Source organism: Panthera leo, chromosome C2 (genome assembly GCF_018350215.1).
Source record: "Panthera leo isolate Ple1 chromosome C2, P.leo_Ple1_pat1.1, whole genome shotgun sequence".
Lineage (NCBI taxonomy): Eukaryota > Metazoa > Chordata > Mammalia > Carnivora > Felidae > Panthera > Panthera leo.
Window position 1 is genome coordinate 61,182,880 of NC_056687.1, and position 18,644 is coordinate 61,201,523.

General features: G+C 36.8%; 1 long non-coding RNA gene across 3 annotated transcripts in view; it reads left to right on the top strand.

Moving 5' to 3' along the window:
* LOC122229571 overlaps positions 1–18,644 on the top strand; it is an 81,903-nt gene that overhangs the window by 32,386 nt on the left and 30,873 nt on the right. For 2 of the 3 annotated variants that reach the window (XR_006207056.1, XR_006207058.1), the window contains one exon: positions 2,219–2,331. The exons of the other annotated variant lie outside the window; for it this stretch is intronic. This is a non-coding gene — a long non-coding RNA (uncharacterized LOC122229571). The remainder of the gene's footprint in view (positions 1–2,218; positions 2,332–18,644) is intronic. 3 annotated transcript variants of the gene reach the window in all.

Consider the following 18,644-nt stretch of genomic DNA (forward strand, 5'->3'; position numbering starts at 1 on the left):
GGATTCTCTCTTTCTCTCTCTCTGCCCCTCCCCTACTCACTCTGTCTCTGTCTCTCTTTAATAAATAAACCAAAAAAACCCACCAAATTTATAAATATATATATATATATATATTAGATATATGTAATATATATTATAAAATAATAAAACATAAAATATATATTATACAAAAATATACAAATATATATATAAGTCTATATGTATATAGTGTGTGTGTGTGTACTTTCTATGTGCTAAGCACAATAAAGACACGATAGAATCATTCATATTATTTTATATGGGGTGTAAGATAATGAAAGAACTTCCACCTTCGCTTTACTATGGATTTAACAAGCGCATAATGTAAAAAAAAAAAAAAAATAAAGTTGCAGCAATTTTTACAAGAGTTTTCTTAAATTTTTAAACAGACAAATGCTTTTCTACTTTAAAATATTAAATTAAGTTGATCTCTTCTTTTGTGGTTTTTCTTTCCTTTTTCTTCTCCCTCCCCCACACTGTGGAACAGTGATCCTCTATATAAAGTGATCCCCAATCCTGGCCAAGAAAGTATTCTTAGGTGTTCTGGAAATGCTATGCCTTAGTACATATGCCTTAGTATAATTCTTAATGAGTTGTCAAGAAGAAACATTTATTTAAAGCTTTTGGAAAAATAAAAAAATTTAAGCCATGTACTTGTCAAAATGTCATTCCAATGTGAAGCATGGAGAGTCTGAGCAAATGTAATATGAAACAATAAAGGTGAACTCTTGGCTCAGTCATTGGAAATTGACACTAATGTCAATGGAAAACCAAACTTGAAAATCTAATGTTTACTACAATAATTTTCAAATTTTTAAATGCAGATTCTTAGACCCCACCTTCAGAGATTCTGATTTGATAGATCTGGAGTAAATCATAGATTCTGTAGTTTAATAAGCTTCCCAGGTGATTCTAAGTTTAAGGGCCACATTTCAACAAACAGTGCTGATAAGCTAATCTACAATAGCTAATCTACTTTAAAAAGTTGACAGATTTACCTTCAATCATATCTACTAGATATATTTCTCAGAGAATTTTTTGTACATGATTACTTAAGGGATCATGGAAGTTATTTAAAGAGATTGTGAGTTCATAAGCAGGTTATATTCCAATTCAAGACCCATTGGCTTTCTGGACCACAATTCTGAGCCAAAATTTTAATGAGCTGCCAATGTTTACTTCCATCAAATAAAAATTATCATGCTTTTTCTTCAAAAAATAGCATCAATATTAATAGGTTTCATTTCATTGCTATTATTTTATAATAGGTAGATAGTGTGAGTTTTCAATAATAATGTCATAAAAGTATGACAAAAATGTATAAATAATAGAAGACTACAAATGCAGAATTCTGATCAATAAAAGCAGCTATGTAGTATAAATAGAAGACTACTTCAGAGCATTTGGACACAGTCAAAATAGCAGATCTATGAGTTTTAAAAGATTGAATGATATGCAATAAATATGTTGATAGAACAAATTTATATGTCTAAAGTACAAGTTTGCCTGAAAAGTAACTCTGAACTTCCTGCACAGAAGAGTCATGAGATGTACAGCAAGTTTATCATGTTTCTATAAGTTATAACCTTCCTGTGTATATATAATTAAGGTGTACACTAAACACACAATTTAAATATTTTGTGGTCATTTAACACAAATCTATTTGTAATTCTATTTTAAATAAAATTTATATGGGTGGGAGGGGTATCTGGGTGGTTTGGTTGAGCATCCCATCCTTGATTTCAGCCCAGGTCATGATCCCAGGGTTGTAGGATTGAGCCCTGTGTCAGGTTCTGTGCTGAGTGTGGAGCCTGCTTCAGATTCTCATTCTCTCTCTCTCTCTCTCTCTCTCTCTCTCTCTGCGTCTGCCCTTTTCCCCCACTCACGTTCTCTCTCATGCTTTGAAAAAAAAAGAAAAAAAAAAAAAAACAATTATATGGGTCAGGATCCAAAAAACCTCACACAATGTAGCTGATAAATGAAACACCTGACCAGTTCAGAGAGCTTTATAGCTGTGGAACCATTTAGTTCTGTGTTTCTCAAGCTTTACTGTGCCTATGAATCCACTTGGGAATCTTGTTTAAATGAAAATTCTGATAGTCTAGAGTATGTGACCTGAGAGTCACATTCCAAATAAGCTGTTGGTACAAGGACCACCCTTTTCATTGCAAAGATTTATTTCAACCCTTTTGTTTAATAGATGAAAGAATTGAATGTGGGAAGACATGGCTTTGTAAGGCATTACTAGGACCTTGGCGGACTTAAAGTCATGGAACTGAATTGTATTAATGGTATCAAACTCTTATCACTAAGGTAAGGCTTTTTTGTTGCCCTTCCTGAGTTGAGATTTCAGCTTTCTCTTTCATTCTGTGAGAGAACCAAAAGACTCCTTTCAATAAATTTCCCCTTTTTCTTTAAGCTTCCAGAAACAGTTTCTGATGCCTGCAATCAAAAGAATATATTATAGGCTCTGTGTTGGGACTTGTGTTGCAAAGAAATATACTATATTTATATCACAAGGAAATAAATTATTCTACCCCTGGAACATAGTTACATATATATTTCCTTAAAAAATTTATACAAGTCTGCTGGTGGCTCTCAAACATCTCTCTCCAGCATGACTCTCCCCTCAGTTGCTGAGGTTAAAACCTAGGAATCATTCTCCGTTTCTATTTTTCCCTTCCCACATTCAATCCATTAACAAGTTCTATCAGTTCTGCCTTTAAAATCCAGCCAGAAATCAACCACTTTTCATCTTAACCACTTTTCATCGCATTCTAGTCTAAACCATCACCATCTTCACCCTGGACATCAGCAACAGTTTCCTAATCCTTCTTTTTGTTTCCACTCTAGCTTTTCCACACAGTAGCCAGTGTGATTCTTTTAAAATGTCATCAAGGGGCATCTGGGTGGCTCAGTTGGTTGTGTCTGACTCTTGATCTCAGCTCAGGTCATGAGCTCACAGTTTGTGGGATCAAGCCCTGCGTAGGGTTCTCCACTGTCAGTGTGGAACCTTCTTGGGATTCTCTCCCTCCCTCTCTCTCTGTCCCTCCTCCACACTCTCTCTCTCTTTCTCTCTCTCAAAATAAATAAATAAACTTAAAAAATATATATAAAATAAAATGTCAACCAGATCATGTTACATTCATGCTCAGAAATGCTCAGTAGCTTCCCATACCATGGAGAATAAAATCCAAACTCCCCACCATGATTTACGTGGACTTATGTGATATGACCCTTTACTAAACCTCTCTTACTTCATCTTGTTTCACCTTCCTCCATGTACATACTGCATCACCTATACTACTCTCCCTGATAACTCTTTAATTGGAATGTAAGTCCCAAAGACAAGGATTCTGTTTACTCACTCTTGTATCCCTAGTACCTAGGATGATGTTTGGCATAGACTAGGTTTCAGTTACTAGTTCTTGAATGAATGAGTGAATGAATGAATGAAGAAATATATAATCAATGAAATCAATTAGGCACAGTAAACAAGATTCACCCAGTTACTAGAACTCTGGTAGAAGTAAGCGGTTGGTTGTGGAAGTGAGACAGCAAGATCTTAGTTATTACTACTAACTTTTTATTACTACTTATACTACTAATTATCTATACATTAAAATCACCTTCAATTTTGAAGTTCAAGGCCCTTCCCAAAGAACTTAGGGCAAGACTAGCAGTAAGGTAGGTTGGCTGACACCTGAGCCTCTTGATTTGTCCCAGCCAGAGGAATACTGGTGGCCTTGAGGTGGCCTTAGAGTGTAGAAGAGAGATGTCAAGACAAGCAGCCAGACAGATGATTATGTTGTTGTTGTGGACTAAATGTTAGTGTCCTCCAAAATTTATATTTTGCAATCCTAACCCTCAATAAATGGTATGAGCATGTGAGGCCTTTGGAAAGTAATTACATCTTGAAGATCAAATCCTCATGAATGAGATTACTGCCCTTATAAAAGAAGCAATATAAGAGGTTGCTTTCTGTTTCTGATGTCCAGTATAGGAGGATATAAAGAGAAGACAACCATCTGCAAACCAGTAAGTGGCTCTCACCAGAGCTAAATCTACATACACCCTGATCTTGAACTTTCCAGTCTCTAGACTGTGGGAAATAAAAATTATTATTTATGCTAACCAGACTATGGTGATTTGTTTTGGAGTGTGAGCTAAGATAGTTGCTGTGACTATAGAGAGTTACTATGGTAACTTTGGTAAGGAAATAAAGTGGATACTTGCAATGCATCAATTAACCAAATGAATTGCTTATCATTCATTTTTAAGCTTGTTCTCAGGAGGAGAATAGAGGCACAAAACATTCATAAAAACTTTATATAAGGGAGTTGTCACTGAGAAATCTTTTAATTAAAAGTGGTGGGAGTGTTCACAAGGACAAAGGAATAAACAATGAACAGAGATTTTCTTTTTAATCACTCAACACACCTCTGCCATGGAAAGATGGCATTCTAGTTTCTGTGAAGTAGTGTACATGAGCATTGCTGTTCTATAGGCATTTAAGTATCTTTTAGTCCTTTTGCCTTCATTTGCTCAGGGATATATATCGCTTTCTCAGTCTTGTCCAGATGCAAGCTCTAATGACCTTTCTCCAATAGGCTCAATGCTGCAACTACCTGAACCAGTGGAAACCAGATTTTAATCGCTCAAATTAACAAGTGAATAGGGTCTGGAAATAATCTGTGGCCTTTAGTCTGAATTTTAGTATCCTGGGCAAAGCTCATTGCCACCTGCTTTTACAGTGAGGGGCAATCTGCCCAGTAATGTTCAACATATGTAACTAGTCCATGTGCCAGGCTTTCTGCTTCCTTTTTGGTGTGCAATCCAGCTTCCTGCTGGGACGGTAGCCTTGGCTTAACCTCTACGTCATTTACCTGGTGCTTTGATCCTCTTTCTTTTTTTCTGCTGATCTGCTTTTCTGGGGGTGACCCTTACTTTCAGGATGTCTCTCTACCTAGCTTAACCTAACTGCAACCAAAATATTTGCCCAAGAATTCAGAGACTCTTCGTATAGTACCCTGTCTTCTTAGGAATCCCTTAAACATATCAGCATAAGCCAGGACTAGGTTCAAATTTATACTCCTCTTTGTGACCTGCCCTACTGCCACGTTAATTCCCTTAGCCCAATTCTCTGCTCTGGCTAACTCTTTTTTTTCTATTTACAGCATAGCATGCCTGAGCACAAAGTCTATGTGCGTTGGGACACATCCCTAAAGGTCTGAGAAAGAATGAAATAATTAAGATGCTTGTGAATGCTGCTGTGTTATGGATTTGAACCTGTTGCACAATTCTGTGCTCTGGGGAAGGAGATAGATCACTAATGGAAATGAAAATTTCATATGGCTCTGTGAGGACTTCTAAAAGTCCAAGGTTTTACCTGTTGGTTTACTACAAGTTAGACAGTCATAACAGAGATAGGATCTCTACTCTCAATCATGTAAAATAATAATGCTGATTTATGGAAAGGTTAGGAATGTCCTAGTTGGGATGAAACCATTCTTTTTTCTCTCTAAGTGAGACTTTTCTCATTTAGAGATTACAGGATTGGGATCCTGTTCTAGCAAGCCCATTCTCACTAATTTATTACCAACATTAACAAAAATGAAATGATAGTAAGAGAGGGCAGGGATAGACATTTGTCATAGAAGGAAAAACTGCTAATTGAGTTGCTATGTAGACAATTCCAGGATGCATATGAGACCTGCGTGGATTAGGATATTAGCAAAAGGTAAACTTAATAACTTAAATAGGAATAATTGGTTGATAAAACAGTATAGTATTCCTCAGTCAGCTTGGTCAAAGGACATGTGCTTTTCCAATTTTGATAGAACTATTAAAATGTTCTCAGTAGAGGAAAATAAACTTTTAATGCTGGATTTTAAGAAATTACTGTTAGGGGTGCCTTGGTGGCTCAGTCGATTCGGTGTCCAACTTTGGCTCAGGTCATGATACCACAGCTTGTGAGTTTGAACCCCACGTTGGGCTCTGCACTGAGAGCTCAGGGCCTGGAGGCTGTTTTGGATTCTGTGTCTCCCTCTCTCTCTGCCCCTTCCCCACTTGTGTTCTGTTTCCCTCTCTCTCTCTCAAAAATAAACATTAAAAAAGTTTTAAAAAGATGTCAAAAAAAGAAACTACTGTTCTTAGAGAATATCTATCACTGCTAATCAAATTAAGAACAGTTTGGAAGGCTAGGACTACTCTCTGGAATAATGACAAGTGGGAGATGGCTATCAGATAATAGCCTAGAGAAGTTCTTCCAAAATAGTGCCTAAGGATTTCATCAGGTGACAATGACCACCATTTTGATATAAGCCAGAAAAAGTGGAAATATGTAATCTGGTTATGAACAAGATAAGCATGTATCTCTGGGATGTCATAGTTATATAGATTGTATACATTTTATGGGATGTAGGTCAAAAGGGATTCTGTACTGTGATTAAGATTTTATTTCTTCTTTACCAGAAGGTGGAGTGAGCACAAAAAAGAACTATACTCCATAAGGCTACGTGACCCTAGTTATTCCAAAAATGTTTCAAGAAATTTGTTCATTCATTTATTCATTCAACATGTATGGATAGGGTACTTACTAGTAGGAACTGTATAAGTCACTATATACAAAGGGAGACAAAATAGTCACGGTTCCTGACAGCTTCACTGATTATAATCCAGTGGGACCTTTAACGTGCAATAAAATATTAATAATTATAATTGTGAATAGTGCTAAGAGGTCAAGACAACAGTGTCTATTAGAAAAGCAACATGGTCTCATAACTTTGATTTTGTTGGTGAGGGGAGGGGCAAGGAAAACCTCTTTGAGAAAGGGACATGTAAGCTAAGAGCTAAAAGATGTAGAAGTTGATTAGAGTGGAGGCAGGAGGAATTCAGGCAGAAAAGATCAGCATGAAGGAAAGCTCTGAGGCTGGGGAAAGGGTTTAGTGTGTTCCAGGAAATGAAGGCTCAGTGAGGTTAGGACAGAGAGAGTGATAATGGTTCCAGATATGTTTGGAGAAGCAAGCAGGGACCTGATCCTTGCAGAGCTTTGTGACTGTGATAAGTTTATATTTTAAACACAGTCGGAAGCTAATAAAAAACAGACTGATCTGTGGATGGGAAGTCACACAGACATTATCACATGTGGTACCCACCCCATCTCCCAAAAGGCAGATTTATTTAGAATGGAATGAATGTATTGAATTATGAACTACAGATTTAAGTAGAGCAATGCTTTATAATGTGTATCCTGCTTTTTCCTGGTTTCCTTCTAGAGAACCCATTATTTTTGACATCAAACCTACATAGTATTTACTTCCAAATAAATAAATAAATATAAATATAAATATATAAATTTATAAATTTATATATATTTATATAAATGTATAATATATTTATAAATACAAATTTATAAATATGTATTTATAAATATAAATTTGTAAATATAAATAGATATTTATGGATATAATTATAAATAATAAATATGTAAAATATATAATAAATATATAAATATATATGAAATAATATATATAAATAAATATATAAAATTTATTTACATATATATATATATATATATGTCTGGTTCCTCTAAGACACAAAGGACAAGAAGGGATTAATTAGGGGCACCTGGGTGGCTCAGTCAGTTAAGCTTCCAACTTCAGCTCAGGTCATGATCTCACAGTTTCTGGGTTCAAGCCCCACATTGGGCTCTGTGCTGACAGCACAGAGCCTGGAGCCTACTTGGAGTTCTGTGTCTCCCTCTCTCTCTGCCCCTCCCCCACTCATGTTCTGTTTCTCTTTTTTTCTCTCTCTCTCTCAAAAATAAATAAACATTGAAACATTTTATAAAATAAAAGAAGGGATTACTTAAATGTATTTAATTAGGGAAATTGCTGGTGTGATAAAATGGTGAGGGATCTATCACATGAGATGGATGGAAGTCTGATTCTGAGTGAAGGACAAAAGGAAGGAACTTTGATGAAAGCATCCTAGAGTACAGACCAGTCTAAGCAAGGCCCACTGGAGAGTTCTAGAGCCAGAGCTGGTTTTCAGATACAGGAATAGACCTGTTAGTATCCCTGCCCACTCAGTCTGGCTGGAAGGAGCCATTGGGAAGCACGGCCTCAGGGCAACCACAGAGATGGATTTCAGAACACAGCAGCTGGACCCTTGCTGGTTACATGACCAATAATTGGAGGCCTGTGAGGCACATCTGAAGGCCATCACAGACAGAGAATACTTTTTGTAAAAACTACAATTTTTTGCTTTTGAGGCTTTTACAATTTGAGGAGATGCTCCAAGAATTTAAAGAGGGTCTATATAGTAATGTAATGTGCAAAGTGGGCTAGATCTCTGAGAGAGTAACAGTGATAGGTGAGTCAAAGTGGTCCTGTCTGTCTAAATTCATTTTTTTTTAACGTTTATTTATTTTTGAGACAGAGAGAGACAGAGCATGAACAGGGGAGGGGCAGAGAGAGAGAGGGAGACACAGAATCTGAAGCAGGCTCCAGGCTCTGAGCTGTCAGCACAGAGCCTGATGCGGGGCTCGAACTCACGGACCGTGAGATCATGACCTGAGCCGAAGTCGGACACTTAACCGACTGAGCCACCCAGGCGCCCCTAAATTCATTTTTTAATTGAGGAAGAGGAGAAGAAAAAGATTGCAAAACAAAAGAGTTCCAAACACTTGCAAAACAAGTATCAATAATTGAACACTCACGTTTTTGAAGAGTAAATAGTGATGTTACTAAAAAAGTGCTGACCTTTAAGGGTTTATTTTTAGTCTTCAAATAATTGGACAATTGATATTGTGTAATACAAAACACACAATACAAAAATGCCCTGCTGAACATGTAGAGAAAGTGAAAATGTTAAGAAAATCTATACATGGACTAAAATAAAATATTAAGACTATTTATTTTATTTTATTTTTTTGACTTAACTTTATTTTTTATTTTTTAAAATTTACATTAAAATTAGTTAGTATATAGTGATGCAATGATTTCAGTAGATTCCTTAATGCCCCTTACCCATTTAGCCCATCCCCACTCCCAGAACCCCTCTAGCAACCCTCAGTTTGTTCTCCATATTTATGAGTCTCTTTTGTTTTGTCCCCCTCCCTGTTTTTATATTATTTTTGTTTCCCTTCCCTTATGTTCATCTGTTTTGTCTCTTAAAGTCCTCATATGAGTGAAATCATATGATATTTGTCTTTCTCTGACTGACTAATTTCATTTAGCATAATACCCTCCAGTTCTATCCACGTGGTTGCAAATGGCAAGATTTCATTCTTTTTGATTGCTGAGTAATGCCCCATTGTATATATACACCACATCTTCTTTATCCATTCATCCATTGATGGACATTTGGGCTCTTTCTATACTTTGGCTATTGTTGATGGTGCTGGTATAAACATGGGGTTGCATGTGTCCCTTCGAAACAGCACACCTGTATCCCGTGGATAAATGCCTAGTAGTGCAATTGCTGGGTCGTAGGGTAGTTCTATTTTTAGTTTTTTTGAGGAACCTCCATACTGTTTTCCAGAGTGGCTGCACCAACTTGCATTGCCACCAACAATGCAAAAGAGATCCTCTTTCTCTGCATCCTCGCCAACATCTGTTGTTGCCTGAGTTGTTAATGTTAGCCATTCTGACAGGTGTAAGGTGGTATCTCATTGTGGTTTTGATTTATATTTCCCTGATGAGTGATGTTGAGCATTTTTTCCTGTGTTGGTTTGCCATCTGGATGTCTTCTTTGGAGAAGTGTGTATTCATGTCTTTTACCCATTTCTTCACTGGATTATTTGGTTTTTGGATGTTGAGTTTGATAAGTTCTTTATAGATTTTGGATACTAACCTTTTATCTGATATGTCATTTGCAAATATCTTCTCCCATTCTGTCAGTTGCCTTGTAGTTTTGCTGATTGTTTCCTTCACTGTGCAGAAGTTTTTTATTTTGATGAGGTCCCAGTAGTTCATTTTCGCTTTTGTTTCCCTTGCCTCCGGAGGGAGACGTGTTGACTAAGAAATTGCTGCGGGCAAGATCAAAGAGGTTTTTGTCTGCTTTCTCCTTGAGGATTTTGATGGCTTCCTGTCTTACACTGAGGTCTTTCAAATAAACTTTGAGTTTATTTTTGTGTATGGTGTAAGAAAGTGGTCCAGGTTCATTCTTCTGCATGTCGCTGTCCAGTTTTCCCAGCACCACTTGCTGAAGACACTGTCTTTATTCCATTGGATATTCTTTCCTGCTTTGTCAAAGATTAGTTGCCCATATGTTTATGGGTCCATTTCTAGGTTCTCTATTCTATTCCATTGATCTAAGTGTCTGTTCTTATGCCAGTACCATACTGTCCTGATGATTATAGCTTTTTAGTACAGCTTGAAGTCTGGGATTGTGATGCTTCCTGCTCTGGTTTTCTTTTTCAAGATTGCTTTGGCTATTCGGGGTCTTTTCTGGTTCGATACAAATTTTAGGATTATTTGTTCTAGCTCTGTGAAGAACGCTGGTGTTACTTTGATAGGCATCGCATTGAACATGGAGATTGCTTTGGGTAGTATTGACATTTTCACAATATTTGTTCTTCCTATCCAGGAGCATGGAATCTTTTTCCAATTTTTTGTGTCTTCTTCAATTTCTTTCATCAGCTTTGTATAGTTTTCAGTGTACAGATGCTTCACATCTTTGGTTAGATTTATTCTAAGGTATTTTATGGTTTTTGGTGCAACTGTAAATGGGATCGATTCCTTGATTTCTCTTTCTGTCACTTCATTGTTGGTGTATAGGAATGCAACTGATTTCTGTGCATTGATTTTATGTCCTGCACCTTTGCTGAATTCATGAATCAGTTCTAGCAGTTTTTTGGTGGAATCTTTTGGGTTTTCCATATAGAGTATCATGTCATCTGCGAAGAGTGAAAGTTTGACTTCCTCCTGGCCAGTTTGGATGCCTTTTATTTCTTTGTGTTGTGTGACTGCAGAGGCTAAGGCCTCCAATACTATGTTGAATAACAGTGGCGAGAGTGGACATCCCTGTCTTGTTCCTGACCTTAGGGGAAAGCTCTCAGTTTTTCCCCATTGAGGATGATATTAGCATTGGTCGCTCATATATGGCTTTTATCATCTCGAGGTATGCTCCTTCTATCCCTACTTTCTTGAGGCTTTTTATCGAGAAAGGATGCTGTATTTTGTCAAATGCTTTCTCTGCATCTATTGAGAGGATCATATGGTTCTTGTCCTTTTATTGATGTGATGAATCACATTAATTGTTTTGTGGACATTGAACCAGTCCTGCATCCCAGGTATAAATCCCACTTGGTCGTGGTGAATAATTTTTTTAATGTATTGTTGGATCTGGTTGGCTAATATCTTGTTGAGGATTTTTGCACCCTTTGTTCATCAAGGAGATTGGTCTATAGTTCTCCTTTTTAGTGGGGTCTCTGTCTGGTTTTGGAATCAGGGTAATGCTGGCTTCATAGAAAGAGTTTGGAAGTTTTCCTTCCATTTCTATTTCTTGGAACAGTTTCAAGAGAATAGGTGTTAACTCTTCCTTAAACGTTTGGTGGAATTCCCCTGGAAAGCCATCTGACCCTGGACTCTTGTTTTTTGGCAGATTTTTGATTACTAGTTCGATTTCCTTACTTGTTATGGATCTGTTCAAATTTTCTGTTTCTTCCTGTTTCAGTTTTGGTAGTGTATATGTTTCTAGGAATTTGTCCATTTCTTCCAGATTGCCCATTTTGTTGGCATATAATTGCTCATAATATTCTCTTATTATTGTTTTTATTTCTGTTGTGTTGGTTGTAATTTCTCCTCTTTCATTCTTGATTTTACTTATTTGGGTCCTTTCCTTTTTCTTCTTGATCAAACTGGCTAGTGGTTTATCAATTTTGTTAATTCTTTCAAAGAACCAGCTTCTGGTTTCATTGATCTGTCATTTTGGTTTCGATAGCAATTGATTTCTGCTCTAATCTTTATTATTTCCTGTCTTCTGCTGGTTTTGGGTTTTATTTGCTGTTCTTTTTCCAGCTCCTTAAGGTGTAAGGTTAGGTTGTGTATCTGAGATCTTTCTTCCTTCTTTAGGAAGGCCTGGATTGCTAAATACTTACCTTTTTGCTATGTCCCAGAGGTTTTGGGTTGTGGTGCTATCATTTTCATTGACTTCCATATACTTTTTAATTTCTTGTTTAACTGTTTGGTTATCCCATTCATTCTTTAGTAGGATGTTCTTCAGTCTCCAAGTATTTGTTACCTTTCCAAATTTTTTCTTGTGGTTGATTTCGAGTTTCATAGCATTGTGGTCTGAAAATATGCATGGTATGATCTCGATCTTTTTGTACTTACTTAGGGCTGATTTGTGTCCCAGTATATGGTCTATTCTGGAGAACGTTCTATGTGCACTGGAGAAGAATGTATATTCTGCTACTTTAGTATGAAATGTTCTGAATATATCTGTTAAGTCCATCTGGTCCAATGTGTCATTCAAAGCCATTGTTTCCTTGTTGATTTTTTGATTAGATGATCTGTCCATTGCTGTGAGTGGGGTGTTGAAGTCTCCTATTATGGTATTACTATCGATGAGTTTCTTGATGTTTGTGATTAATTGATTTATATATTTGGGCGCTTTCACATTAGGCTAATAAATGTTTACAATTGTTAGGTCTTCTTGGTCTATAGACCCTTTGATTATGATATAATGCCCTTCTGCATCTCTTGATACAGTCTTTATTTTAAAGTCTAGATTGTCTGATGTAAGTATGGCTAGTCCGGCTTTCTTTTGTTGACCATTAGCATGATAGATGGTTCTCCATCCCCTTATTTTCAATCTGTAGGTGTCTTTAGGTCTAAAGTGGGTCTCTTGTAAACAGCATATAGATGGGTCTTGTTTTCTTATCCATTCTGTTACCCTGTGTCTTTTGATTGGATCATTGAGTCCATTGACGTTTAGAGTGAGCACTGAAAGATATGAATTTATTGCCATTATGATGCTTGTAGAGTTGGAGTTTCTGGTAGTGTTCTCTGGTCCTTTTTAATCTTTTGTTGCATTTGGTATTTATTTATTTATATACATATATATTTTTTATCTTTTGTCCCCTCAGAGAATCCCCCTTAATATTTCTCGCAGGGCTGGTTTAGTGGTCACAAACTCCTTTAATTTTTGTCTGGGAAATTTTTTATCTCTCCTTCTATTTTGAATGACAACCTTGCTGGATAAAGAATTCTTGGCTTCATATTTTTCTGATTCAGCACACTGAATATATTCCACCACTCCTTTCTGGCCTGCCAGGTTTCTGTGGATAGGTCTGCTGCAAACCTGATCTGTCTTCCCTTGTAGGTTAGGGACTTTTTTTTCCCTTGCTGCTTTCATGATTCTCTCCTTGCCTGAGTATTTTGTGAATTTGACTATGATGTGCCTTGTTGATGGTCGGTTTTTGTTGAATCTAATGGGAGTCCTCTGTGCTTCCTGGATTTTGATGTCTGTGTCTATCCCCAGGTTAGGAAAGTTTTCCACTATGATTTACTCACATAACCCTTCTACCCCTATTTCTCTCTCTTCCTCCTCTGGGACCCCTATGATTCTGATGTTGTTCCTTTTTAATGAGTCACTGATTTCTCTAATTCTTAAATCCTGCTCTTTTGCCTTAATCTCCCTCTTTTTCTCTGCTTCGTTATTCTCTATAAGTTTGTCCTCTATATTGCTGATTCTCTGTTCTGCCTCATCCATCCTTGCCGCCGCTGCATCCATCCATGATTGCAGCTCAGTTATAGCATTTTCAATTTCCTTCTGGCTATTTTTTACTTCTTTTATCTCTGCAGAAAGGGATTCTAATCTATTTTAGACTCCAGCTAGTATTCTTATTATCGTGATTCTAAATTCTGGTTCAGACATCTTGCTTGTGTCTGTGTTGGTTAAATCCCTGGCTGTCATTTCTTTGCGCTCTTTCTTTTGGGGTGAATTCCTTCATTTTGTCATTTTGAAGGGAGAAAAGGAATTAATGAGGTAGAAAAATTGAAATTAAAAACATTAAAATTAAAAATTAAAAACACACCCACACAAAAATCGAATAGATGATGCTAGATCCTAGGTGTGTTTTGGTCTGGGTGTGGAAAGTAGTTTGACAGATTAGAGAAACAAACAAAAAAAAAGGGGGGAGAGAGAAAAAAAAGGAAATCATTTGAGAATTTGAAAAATGAATACACTAAAGTAGACTAAAATACACAAAAGTAGAGAATATAGTAGGAAAAAATTATAGAAAAATATTTTTAATAAAAACTAAAAAGAAATATGAATTTTTTCATTTTCTGTATTTAATAAAAAAAAGAAATGAAAAAGAGAAAAAAGATAAAAAAAGAAAAAAGGAAAAGACAAAAAAAAGAAATCGTTTGAAAATTTGAAAAAGTGAATACACTGTAGTAGACTGAAATAAAATGATGGGAGTAAGATAGAATTTGAAAAAAATTTACATAAAAGCAAAACATATAGTAATAAAAATTAAATAAAAATATTTTTAAAAGAAATTGAAAGTAAAAATGAAGTTTTTCTCTTTCTGCATTCAAGAAAAAGAAAAGAAATGAAAAAGAGAAAAAAGAAAAAGAAATTAAAAAAGGCAATTGTTTGAAAATTTGAAAAGGTGAGTACACTGAAGTAGACTAAAATAAAATGATGGAAGTAAAGTAGAATTTGAAAAACTTTACACAAAAGTAAAAAATATAGTAATAAAAATTAAAGACAGATAATTTTTAATATAAATTGAAAATAAAAATGAGTTTTTTCTCTTTCGGCATTCAAGAAAAAAGAATTGTAAAAGAGAAAAAGGAAAAAGAGAGAAAAAAAAATTGAATAGATAAACCTGCTGACAGAATGAAGTAGGACTGAAATTGTTTCGTTTTCCCCTAGAGGTCAGTCCATGTAGCTCTTTATAGTCCATAGATTAAGCCGGTAGTGAGGTTTGTGTTCTTGAAGAGCAAAGTTGGCCCAGTTGGGTGGGGCTCGGTGTAACAGTTCTGCTATCCCCTAGATGGCGCTGCTAGCCTACTGGGGTGGATTGTTGCGGTGCTTGTCAGTGCGCATGCGCATGCACGGGAGCGGTAAAAAATGGCACCACCCAGCCATCCAGTCTGTTCTCCTGGATCAACAGTTGTGCACCGGTCCTCTGCCTTCAGCTCTCGTCCACTCCCCACTTTTTCACTCTCCATGACCAGGCCCCAGGCAGTACCTCTCTCCCAAGTTTTGTCTCAGATACGGCTGTTTTCCCCGGCCCCTTACTTCTGAAGGACTGCGACTTTGACCTGCTCTGCCCCTTTGCGGGAGGATCTCACTGAGCAATGGCTGAAAGAGCAATGGCCAAATGTCGGTTGCACCCAGGAATGCCCACTGGATCCTGCTGTTGCCGGTGCCCCAAGATTGCAGCCAGGTGCCAGCCCGCCCCCCAAAAAAATCTTGAGAGAGTGTAGCCTCAGCATTTCAGGGACCATGGAAAATCACAACACGCATCTGACACCAAGCTTCACCCTCAACAACCTTGCCCCAGCACCAGCAAATGTGGCTGCCTTCCGGGATCTGCTGGGACCAGGTGGCTTCAACAGTCTCTACCAAATATCCTTCCAGCAGTGGAACCACTTTTCCCTGTGTGGTCTGAGAACCTCCTGGACCCCACTCTGTTCCTGGGGATTCACCTTTCCCACCAGAGCACCACCAGGCATGGAGCTGCGGAGTTGCAGCCTTTGCACTCCCCTTGTTTATAGTCTTAATGGAATTTAAACCCTCTCCTTTCTCCTTTCTCCCTTTTTAGTTTAGTCCCTGTGGCTGTTTCCAATTTTCCACTTTCTCTCCAGCTGCTTTTGGGGAGGGGTGCTTTTCCCGTATGCTCCCCCCATCCCCAGTCTCCGTCCTCTCCCTGCCCGCAAAAGGGGTTCCCTACCTTTCGGGGCTTCTTGCTCCCCAGGTTCAGCTCTTCATGTCACATACCTGCTGAATTCTGTGGTTCAGGTTGTGCAGATTATTGTGTTAATCTTCCGATCGTTTTTCTAAGTGTGTAGGACAGTTTAGTGTTGGTCTGGCTGTATTTCATGGACGTGAGACACACCAAATATTAAGACTATTTAGACACACAAAAATTACATTTTGGTTTACAAAAACAAAGTAATGCAAAAAAAAAAAAAAAAAAAAAAGAACTAGAAAAAGAAAGAAAGAGAAAAAAGAAAGAAAAAGAGAAAAGAAATTTTGACCTCAAGATAATTGGGAATACTGGAGGAAGAAAACCAATTCTAACACATAGAAACTATTACAGAATCACCAAATGATATTTTTATTGAAATAAAAGATATCTCCAGGATTTGACTTCCAATCAGAAAATATTCTCAAAGAAAGACTTCCTACACATTCAATTCTTATATTTTTTAATATTTAAAAGATTTATTTCAATCTGCTACGTAGAGAAAACTATACAAATACAAAGATTACAATGATTTCAAATCTCTTTTTTAGAGTTAAGGGGGAAAATACTTGAAGCTTTATTTTTCTTAGGTAATTTTAACTAAACTTTTTTTTTTTCTGAAGGCAGAAAAATATTTTATTCCAGAGAGATATGAAATAATTTTGCAAGAGGCAAGAGCCAAAAAGATCAGAATGAGGAAAAATAGAAACTTCAGAGCAAATCAGAGTTATTTGTAAAGTGATTAGAATATGAACATTAATTTTTCAATTGAATGCTTTATCATGAGAATTTTAAGAAATTTTTTGAAAATTTGGCAACTTCCAGAATATAACAAGGAAGAGAGAATGTGAAAAGAAATGATAAACTCTGTGTTTTTAAAAAATGTTTAATGTTTATTTATTTTTGAGAGACAGAGCATGAGTGGGGGAGGGGCAGAGAGAGAGGAAGACACAGAATCTGAAATAGGCTCGAGGCTCTGAGCTGTCAGCACAGAGCCTCACTTGGGGCCCAAACTCATGAGCTGCGAGATCATGACCTGAGCTAAAGTTGGATGCTTAACCAACTGAGCCACCCAGGCGCTCCAATAAACTCTGTGTTTTAAAGTAAATAAAAAGTTACTAAATTCATAGTAAGTTTGAATATATAAATTGTTTAGTTATTATTATAGTAACTGTGTTAACCCTTGAGAAAAGTTGAGAAATTAATCATTTTAAAATATAGTAAATGGTCACATAATTCTTATTCCGTGCCCAAGTCTTATTCTAAATTCTTTACAAATGTTAACTAATCTGCAAACAGTTCCATGAGGTGGGTTGTAATATTATCCCAGGTGTACAGGTGACCTCAGGTCACTTGGTTCATAAGTGGCAAAGCTAGCATCTGGACCAGGCAGTCTGTCTTGGTCTTTACTCTGCTGGACTGCCTTCCCAATTCGGTGGTAATGTTTCTGTAGGGTTAAGCTAAATTGGTCTCACTGTTTTTGTTTTTGTTTTCGTTTTCTTTTTTAATTAAAAAAAAACAAAACACTTTATTTTTTTTTAAAAAAATGGCCACATTTTTAGTGTGCTTACAGGGGTACCTGGATGGCCCAGTCAGTTAAGCTTCCAACTTCGGCTCAGGTCATGATCTCACAATTCACGAGTTCAGGCCCCACATGGGGCTCTCTACTGTCAGCATAGAGCCTGCTTTGGATCCTCAGTTCTCCTCTCTCCCTGCTCTACCTCCGCTAGTGCTATGTCTCTCTCTCTCTCAAAAAGAAGTAAAATCATTAAAAATCATATTAAAAAAAATAAAGTGCTTACTCTAAGTGCTTTACCATTATCTCATTTACTCTTCAGAACCACCCCTTTTAAAAAGTTACCATTGTTATCCTATTTTGCAGATGAAAAAAGTAAGGCCCAGAAAAATGAGTAACTTGTCTGAGATCACAAAGAAATAACTTTGGAATCTGTACTCAAGCAGTCAGGTTCTAGGACTAGCTTCTTAAACAATGTGCTATACTGCCTCTTTGATTATAAAATTAACATGCTCATTGTATAAAAACAATGTTAACTGAAGAGTATAATAATTGTTCTTAGCCTCTTGGAGGATATATGAGTTTCTGAAAATTAAACCTGAAACAAATAAACAAACCTATAGTATTTGTGGATAGTGGATGTTTTCTTCAAATAACATTTGGCTCAATTGAGAGCTCTGCGTAAGGTTAAGCTCTGGTAAGAATCTTTTAGTCCTGTAGTCTGGGTGGGCAAGCAATCCATATACCAGTTGGTGAATTTGTGTTAGATTATATTGAATTTGAAGGCATTACAGGTATCTATATTGAGTTGTTCTAGATTGTTTTTGGGAAAAACACATACACAGAATTTAAAATCAAGACTATTGTTCAGGGGTGCCTGGGTAGTTCAGTTGGTTAAGCATCTGACTCTTGATTTACGCTCAGGTGATGATCTCTTGGTTCCTGAGATCAAGCCCTGTGTGGGCTCAGTGCTGATAGCACAGAACCTGCTTGGGATTCTCTTTCTCCCTCTCTCTCTGCCCTCCCCCACTTGCACTCTCTGTCTCTCTCTCAAAATAAATAAATAAATAAACATTAAAAAAGAAAAAAAAAGAATACTGTTCATAAGCCTGGCATTACTCAAGAGAAAAAGGAGTGTTCACAGTCAAAGACTGGAAACTGTCATACCCTGGTTCC